This window comes from Epinephelus lanceolatus, chromosome 7, assembly GCF_041903045.1.
Source record: "Epinephelus lanceolatus isolate andai-2023 chromosome 7, ASM4190304v1, whole genome shotgun sequence".
NCBI lineage: Eukaryota > Metazoa > Chordata > Actinopteri > Perciformes > Serranidae > Epinephelus > Epinephelus lanceolatus.
The window spans coordinates 25,008,593-25,017,773 of NC_135740.1; the positions used below are offsets into that span (position 1 = coordinate 25,008,593).

Below are 9,181 nucleotides of genomic sequence, written 5' to 3' on the forward strand. Positions count from 1 at the left end.
AGACATTTACTCATCCATCCCACTCTTTGCATTCAAAATATGGGATGAATTACTCTGGTATGGCTTCAAGAAATAGTTGTAAGCAAAGTAGTGGAGCATGAGAGAGGCATGCACAAGTGGGTACAGTCCACGGGGATTATCCTGGAAGCAGCCAGTGACTCAAAGTGTTACGCTGTTGAAGACTGGGGTATGGAGGGAGGGATAGGATTATGAATGAAGAATAAGTGGGATGAATTAAGTTAGAGAGCTGAGTGTGGAGGGCGTGTGCAGGGAAAAAGAGGGAGAAAGTATGACGTAAAGAGGAGTCCCAGTGCATGTCAGATTTCATTGACACTGTATGTGACATAGAGGAGATTGACAGGCTGAGGTCAGGGTGGATAAATGACATTAAATAATCATAAATAGACAGCAGAATAGCATGTTCAAATTCACCAACCATTCAATAGTAAATAATTGATTGCTTTCATGTTTTACCAGCATCTGGCTAGTAGCTGGTGCTGATTTCCCACCCTGATAGACAGTGATCTTATCATCCTGTCACAAATGTAGCTTAATAATATTTCTGTTGCAGTACCTGCAGGAGACAGCTATTGCTTACTCTGGATCAGTTAAAACAACACATAAAATGAGCCCAGCCTGCATCATAGTTTTTGCAGCATGCCCTGAGCAGGCTGATCAAACAGAAGTCAGTGTGCAACACATGTTGGCCGTCCACCGAGGCAGATTTACGAGCCTCTGGAGCTGCCAGAGCTGTTATGACAGACACCGCCGGTAAACACACCCGGGTGGGAAGAGTAGTACATGCATGGCAGGGGACTGATTTGGTATGGTGGAGATGTTTAGGGATGGCTTAATGCGATGTGGCCAGCTCTCTAATGAGCTGTCAAATGGGAGATTAAAGGGTAGAGTGCTGCTGGTGGAGGGGAGCGCTCTACACTGCTGACTACTGCCTGCCTGCCTGTCCGGCTTGCCAACCACACCCCACGGCGACATGCATGGGGGCTGCTGCAGCATCCTCCAGCCACAGAGGTCGGCTGTCCTTGCACTCCGGCTGTTATGTGGTGGTGTTCATGTGTGCACCCACTGTCATGAGGCATTTCCACCGTGCTGATCTGGCTGGACCACACACTAATGAGGTCCATATTTCACATGGGGGCCTCCCTTTTAATATCAGGCGAGACACGGGAAGAAACAACGGTACTATATGATAACGTATCAGTGAGAGGACAGTAAAAGCAGTTGAATATTAATCGCTCGTGTCGGGTAACGTTACCATCACCATACTTCCTCTTTAGCTAGCTGGCACAGTCGGCCAGAGACCAGAGGTGTCACTCAGGTTCACGGTGTAGACAAAATTCACATCCCTGTCTGGGTTTACGTGACGTGAGGCTTGCCAGTTACCGTTGGTGGCCAAAAACTCACACTGAATGTCACATATGATGTCGGCTGACCGTTAACGTTACTGCTCGTTAGCACATGAAACACGGATGTCGGTTATGTGTCACAGCGGCTAACCGCCTGTCCTCAAGAAGTTGTCACCACACACCGAGCAAACTTACCTGAAATGGAGGTCCGGTGGTCACAAGTGTCCTGATGTTGAAACCTAGCTGCCTAATTTGCTTCACATCCAGGAAGGGAGGCTGGGCTTGGGCGCGTGCGGAGCTGAATTAACTCACCTCCAGCTCTTAACAAGATGCCGAGCCCAGCTAGCTGCGAGCAGCGAGCGTTTATAACTTTATTCCTCGGATGTTACGCGCATTTTCCAGCAGTTAACACAGCGGCTCAAGTTGTAATTCCGCCGCTGATATCATCCTCTAGCTACAGACTGGATTCAGCTTCAGGGCTTCTCCTCCGCTCGCGCGCCGCACGTTGACATTTTCCTCCACGCCCACACACACACACACACTTGAGGTGCACGCGCGACGTCATACGTTCCTACAGAATCCAAACACATGCGTAAAAAAATAGATAAATAAATAAAGCTGTGTCGGTGCCCGTGCCGTCGGGAACATGGGAGGGGGAAAAATGCCGGGCGGGCGTCGCCGGTAGCGTGATAGAAGCGCGACACCTGACTGCGTGTTCAAGAATGACACCGCGCGCGGTTAGTGCGTGGACACGCCGCCGGTGCGGGAGCAACGTGCGCCGTCAGGGCGTACGGTGGCACGGACAGATACCAGCACTAAAAGAAGAGAATATTTGAATTATATATTGTTTTAATTGTCAGTAAGAGCTCAACTCAGTCAACAAAGGATGGAAATAATATAATATAATATAATACAATATAACATAATATGCTTATTTTATATGTTTTTATAGTATAACATATTGTAGGGATTGGTTAAAGTATGTCTTTATACAGCTAAGATGTGACGCTGCAAGTCTGTTTTTATTTATGCCTTTATTTATTCACTTATTGTTCATATTTATCATGTTTTTCATTTCATTGCCATTTCTTTATTTTCAAAGTACTGTAGCGTGCTGGACTGAGTAGTTTGCTGTTAAGCTTGCTGTTTTCTGTTCCATAGCAAATGTCATTTTATGTGTCTGTATAGAACATGATGGTTTATGCTAGTCATTTGTGTGTTATTTCATAGTTTCCACTGTTAGTGAGTTAGCTGTCCCACTTCATGACCCCAGCTGTATTTTCCCATTGAGTTCTGGAGCTTGATGTACATCTGTAATATGTCAATTTAAACTGACAGTGTTCAGAGTTACTGCTAGTCCTGTGTGAAGAAGAAATTGTCTGAATACTTTGCACTGAAATGTTGATTATGTTATCAGCACTCTTGTGCTATGGATTTGTTTTGTACCTGACATGCATGGGCGGATTACAAGATAATGGTCCCCTGGGCACAGATATGCAAAAGGCCCCACCACCTCTCCTACACAAGAGCAAGACACACAGACTCTGGAGTGGTTTTGCCTTTTTGTTGTTGTTGATTTGCATCTTTCTGTCTCTTTTAGGTCATTTTGTGTCTTTATGGGGGTTTTGTGTCTCTTTGTAGTCATTTTGTATCTTGTGGTTGTTTTGTCCGTTTTTGTAGTTACTTTGTCTCTCCGCACTTCCTTTGCATCTGTTTTTGGTCTTTTTGGTATCACTGTGTGGTAACATTGAGTGTCTTCCTGGTCGGTAATTTGTGTGACATTTTGCAGATGAAGTGGGGGAATGGAGGACTGACACTTTGGGCCCCCGGGGCGTGTGTCCAGTAGGCCCATATACAGTAATCCATCCATGCTGGCATGTTGTGTAGACTACACTTTGAATATTAGATAATGATGATGGTGACTGCCAGTATATATCCTTACAGTGGTGGAAAAAAGTTTTCGGACACCCCATGCATTTGTAAAATATTGCATTAAGAATCACTCTTAGGTCTCTTCAAGTGCAATTTCTTTTAGTACAGTCACAGCCAAAATACTAAATAAATCCTAAAAAAGCCATTAAAAATTTAAAATTGATTGGTTCCATAAAAATACATAAGAAATTTTGAGTATTGGGTCATTTTGGTACCAGTGATGAAGGTCATTCTTTTTATTAAAAGACACAATTTTTGTTGCCAAGCTTCGTGTCTACATAAAGCCAACACATTTGAAAGTTCTTCAGACACAAAAATGGCTAAAACAAGGAACCTAAAGCAGGAAACACGCCTGAAGATAAAGATTCTCAGCCAGGAAGGGTACAGCTGCCGCCAGATAGCCAGGAAGTGCAGATGCAGTCCTTCAGCAGTTGGATACACTCTGCAGAAATACAGACGAACCAACAGCTTGGAAGACAAACCAAGATCTGGGCGTCCAAGGGTTTCTTCAGCAAGAAATGACCGCATCCTGATCCGCATGTGCAGGCAAAACCACCGAATGACATCACAGGAGCTTCAGCAGCAGTGGTCAAACCAAACTGGTGTCCAGTGTTCCACCCGCACTGTACGTGGCCGACTTTTAGAGGTCCTACAAGGCTATCAAGAAGCCCCTGATCAATGAGAGACAGAGGTTAGCCCGGCGTCATTGAGCCCAGGCACACAAGAACTGGACAGCCAGGAATTGGAAGAAGATTTTGTGGTCAGATGAGTCCAGTTTCCAGCTTTATCTTCCTCCTACTAATGTGAGGGTACGCAGAAGGCCAGGCGAAGCATTATCTCCAGCATGTACAGTACCTACTGTCAAGCATGGTGGAGGCAGTATCATAGTTTGGGGATGCATGAGTGCTGCTGGTGTTGGTCATCTCACTGTCTGTGATGGCACATTGAACTCTACCAAGTATTGTACCATTCTCGAAACCCACATGCTCCCTTCTGCGTGTGCACTGTTCCGTCGAGGTAAAAACTGGATGTTTCAACAAGATAATGCCCCTTGCCACACATCCAAGGCCAGTAGAACTTGGCTGCAGGAGCACAGTATCCAGGTCTTAGAGTGGCCAGCTCAATCCCTGGACATGAGCCCCATTGAAAATCTGTGGTGGATTATCAAAAGGTCTGTTTCAAAGCATAAACCAAAGAATTTAGAAGAATTAAAAGCAGTAATTCAAGAAGAATGGGACAAGATTACCCCTCAACAGTGTGAAAGGCTCGTGGGGAACATGCCAGCCAGGATTAGAGCTCTACTACGTGCCAGTGGCAGAACTACTAAATATTAATTTGATGATGTGATGGTTTATTTATTTTTTGTTCAGTTTAGAACACATTCTCTGTTATTTGTTGACTTTGATACCGACAATGTTGAGAACTGACATATTGAAACTGTCAAGAATTTAGTTTTGTTAGTTTTTCTTGTAAACAATAAACAATAAAATATAATTTGTATTTGTTTGTATCTGTCTAATGCAGCCACACCTTTTGAAACAGAAAAAAGATTTTTCCACAAATATTTCATGATAATATTTGAGATTGTGTAAAATTTTAAGGGTGTCCGAAAACTTTTTTCCACCACTGTATATATCAATAGACAGCTCTGTCCTTAGAGACAGGTGGAGACAGAGCAACATTTCTTACTACAATGTAGCACACACAAAGACATCAGAACAAAGTTCTTAACAAAAATCAAATGTAAACTCCAAGATTTTGATCAACTGTCTGACCAGACTAAAATGCAACATCTACTTGGAGAAAGTAGTGTCAGCGCTATAGATGCAGCAAGATATGTCAGTGCATGTCACAGCCTAAGAGACAACCAACACAACATCATATAGTTCTTCTCATCACAGATCACAAGCTGCCTTTCTATTTACGTCTTCACTTAATACGTTTTTTTCCTTTAAAATGTATGTCTTTGCATTTGTAATAGTACATTGTTGTTAACTGTTTTTGAATTTTCACTGCCTTTCATTGTAATTGTGCATCACTGTACAAAGAATGAGTTCTTTATAATAAAGGTTACTAAAGGCTAAGCACCACCATCATCTTCATTATCATGCAAACTCACTGTATCCTCTTTTATACCAGTCATGCACTGTCACTGAAAAGCTTTAATTACAGGTACCGTGGGCCTCCTAATTCAGTATATTTATCTAGGACAATATGACTCGTCAAATCATAAAAGTGGGTGAAAAAAATCCCACAATATGAAAGTGGTGTGAGTGTGACCCAGATTCTGCAGGATGCATTACTTACGCGCAGCTGCCTGTCTCTGCCCCTCCACACTGTGCCTGCCTGTCTGCCATTCACAGGCAGCACCGCACACATCATCACAGCTCTCTGTGGCTGCAGCATATGCAGCCTATTGCTGCGGGGCACTGAGGCCATAGGAAGTGGAAGAAAAAGAGAAAACAGTCAGGGATGAGTTTCAATTGTCTGCATCATGTCCTCTCCTGTAGTGATCACCCACTAATCCAGAATTAATATAATCCCAGTGAGCATTTTTTTTCAAGGTTGTATAAGCTTGTGCTCTTCATATGTATGGAACATTTTTGTGTGAGGTAAAGCAGACAAGCAAAAGGGGTGAGTCTGAAGTATGAGCTGCACCCCATTCAGGTTCCTGCTGAGGCTAGCAAACAGACACCCAGATGGAGAGATAAAGTAAAAAAAACATTGTGTTTGCAGGCAGAGAGAGATGAAGAGAGGGAAGGCTGTGTGTCCTGTTTTGTTTTGGTGAAGGATTGACTCAGAGAGCAAGTGCATGTCAGAGAGCGGTAATGAGTGTTTTTTTTTTTTTTTTTTTAATTGTTCTGCCTGAGGTATTTTTACTGTTTTCCGCAGCATGGTAGGTTTTGTGGGTCTGTTTTGCACCACACTCTCTCTATAATGGAGGTTTCACATAGCAGGGATAAAGGAAACTTTATTGTATTTGGCGTCACAATAACCATGTGATCAGGCCTTGTGATATCCCATCTGCAGATAAAAGAACAACCCGAGGAGTTATTAGATTCAGCTAATAACTGAAGTGTAGATGTGAAAAGCACCCTGAGCCTGTGTTATGTTTCTAAGAGAAGGTGTACAGACTAGGCTGAATGTCCAAGTTATACAAGCATCTTGATCACAGATTCCTCCATGGGTAGACAGAAACAATCTCTAGTCAGTCAGCCTATTTCCATCTCCGCAGCCCAGTTATGAGTAACACAGTAATGTGAAGAGTCACTGTTTTTATTAACTTAACATAATCATCTTAGGGTTTCTGCATATCCATAAGAGCTGTCCATAATAAGCTTAACATATTCATGACTGCTGCCAGATTAAACTTATTATAGATTTCAGAGGTGGCCTCTGCTATTCAGCAGGGGCCACAGGCTCAAATGAGGAATATATCTAGCTACCTTTCGTCTATACAGCATTTATTTTAAGCACATAGATAGAAAACATTGGATGCTTTTGCATTTATTTCTGAAGCCACTCACCAAACTGACCTATTTTCCACAATGTAACCCCAAGCCCCCAGTCTAGAGTGCTTGCGGTGACGTAAAACTTTCACATGAAGGTAATTAGGCTTCCCAGGCATGAGTCACCACTGTTAGTCTGAAAAAATCTGAGCCCAATGTTCCATGGTGCATCCCCAAAAAACTTAATTCATAACATGAACATAACAAGACAACAACCTCATGTGTAGAGTGAAGTTTTTGTGGAGAGCGTTTCAACCTATAAGAAGGATTTTTCTCTGTTTCTGACCCAATGTGTATAATATGCAGTGTTTAATGGAAATGCTGTTGTTAAATGTTCCATTAGACAGTCCAAATGCTATGCTCCACAAGTACACTACACTGTCCCTGCCTAGGACCATAATATAAGTTATTTTATGTAGCCACAGCACAAGTAGAATGACTCAGCAATGAGACACATAGAGCTGTATAAGCATTACAGTGCAGTTCCAGTGGCCTGAATTGCACATAAACAATGTGGTGTTCAATAAAGTCATCTTATTATTGTGAACCATTTTCCACACAAACTGTAATGATTTCCATCCCTGCTTTGTCTCGTTTCTCTTCATTAACTGTAGAGATTTTTATCCTTGTTTTAACAACTCGTTGAAGAGACATGCCACCCCATTGGCACAGAGGACACACCCCCTCAGTATTCAAAACATGTACATTCGTCCTACTCAATAATCAAAGACATTTCAACCATAAACGATTGCAGAAAATGCACATATTTGTGACTAAAAATTAACCAGATGGCAGGAACTTTAGTGTTTGATGGTCAAAGTTTCCTGTTGGAGGACCCCCAAACCCACATTTCATGTCTCCTTCCCAATGTCGAAACAAAACCTACACCTTTAACCCCACCGATGTTGAAGTTCACTTTACTTGTGAAGTGGAGTGCTATTGTCTGCTGTAGGGATGTTTCCTGAGGCTCTGGAGTGGATATTTAGGAGGCAGGGAAATTACTGTCCAATAAAAAAAACACTACTGAGTTGCATTGTGAGAGATCCAGCATCTCTGGAGCTTGAACCACACTAAAGTCTCTTGTGAGTCCGCCAGCTTTATGTAAGTGCTATACTAAATTGCTGGAGAACCCCTTTAAGACAAAACACAGCACACTCCAAACAGAGTATGAGCCCAGACCTGAGGGGTTGTGACCAAAGGCTACTACACACAACTGTTCCAATTCTCCATCTTTCCTTTCACTTAATTTTCCTTTTTCTCTGCTTCGTCTTTTCCACACAAGCCTCAAAATAGCCACAGATCAATACACAGAGGGCTGGCAGCTGAAGAAGGGACATAAGCCACAGGAAGGAGTTGAGTTTTCCCCCACTTAAAAAGTGTGTAGGAAGTGCCAGTGATTTGAGCATTTCGTCAGAGTTTATAATAACAGGCTCAAATAAAAGATGGTTCATGTTCTAAGGCGATTAGTCAGTGGCACCAACGTTACAAGAGTTGGATTAACGTTCTGTCTGAGAATTTCCCCAGAGTGAAATCTGTAGCTGATTGTATGGCAACATGTTGTCTCTTCTTACATCAGTGTCATAACATAAACAAGCTGGTAGGATGTTTGCACAATACATAGTGTGTAACTAGAAGGAATTTGACCAGCTGGCTGACGTCCATCCAGCGTTACATCCCATTTCCCTGCAGAGAGAAACTTCAAAGGTCAGAATGAGCTACAGGGCTGAGTTTGTGATGGAAATACTCATCTTCACTGCAGTCAATGTCCGTTCTCACGTAACCCTTCTGGGTTGCTATGGTTACTGACCATACCTCTCCTCCTCCTCAGGTCTCTCTTCCTGTGAGAATCATTGGTAATGCCGGGGGAGACCATAGGTGGGGCCTGCTGCCTGCACTGTATACACGAGAACCTCTTACCTCAACACAGGAGGAGACGAAAAGGGGGCTGAGTGCATTTGTTGTGTCATGCAGCAGCTTTTAATGAGTGCAACTAACACAGAAGGCTTGCCAGATGTAAGATAAGACAAGATGACGGGGAAGTCTCTATCACTTGAGCCCAAGAATAAGTCATGACCACCCTGAGGGGACACAGGATAAGAAAACAAGCAGACCAAAGAAAAAAAAGAGCAGCTTGTTTCAATTTTCAAGTCATGACCACATGGTAAAAACCTGCAAGTGTCGATTGTGACCATTTGAGGCAGGGGCAATGTGGCCCCAAACAAATCTGCTTGGAGATTTGCATAATCAAAAGATTTGGACTCATAACAAGCTCATTATGACAAATATCTTGTTTGAGCTGCGTTGCCTAATTTCATTGGGAATTGCATCTGTGAGTACATGTGTGTCTAAGCCTGTTTAAAAGATAGATTGCCTAAT

General features: G+C 42.9%; 1 protein-coding gene across 1 annotated transcript in view; it reads right to left on the minus strand.

Moving 5' to 3' along the window:
- jakmip1 (janus kinase and microtubule interacting protein 1) overlaps positions 1-2,072 on the minus strand; it is a 28,636-nt gene extending 26,564 nt beyond the window's left edge. Inside the window, 1 exon segment of the mRNA XM_033633011.2 lies at positions 1,560-2,072. The gene's annotated coding sequence lies outside the window, so the exon portion shown is untranslated.
- Positions 2,073-9,181: the final 7,109 nt, after the last annotated feature.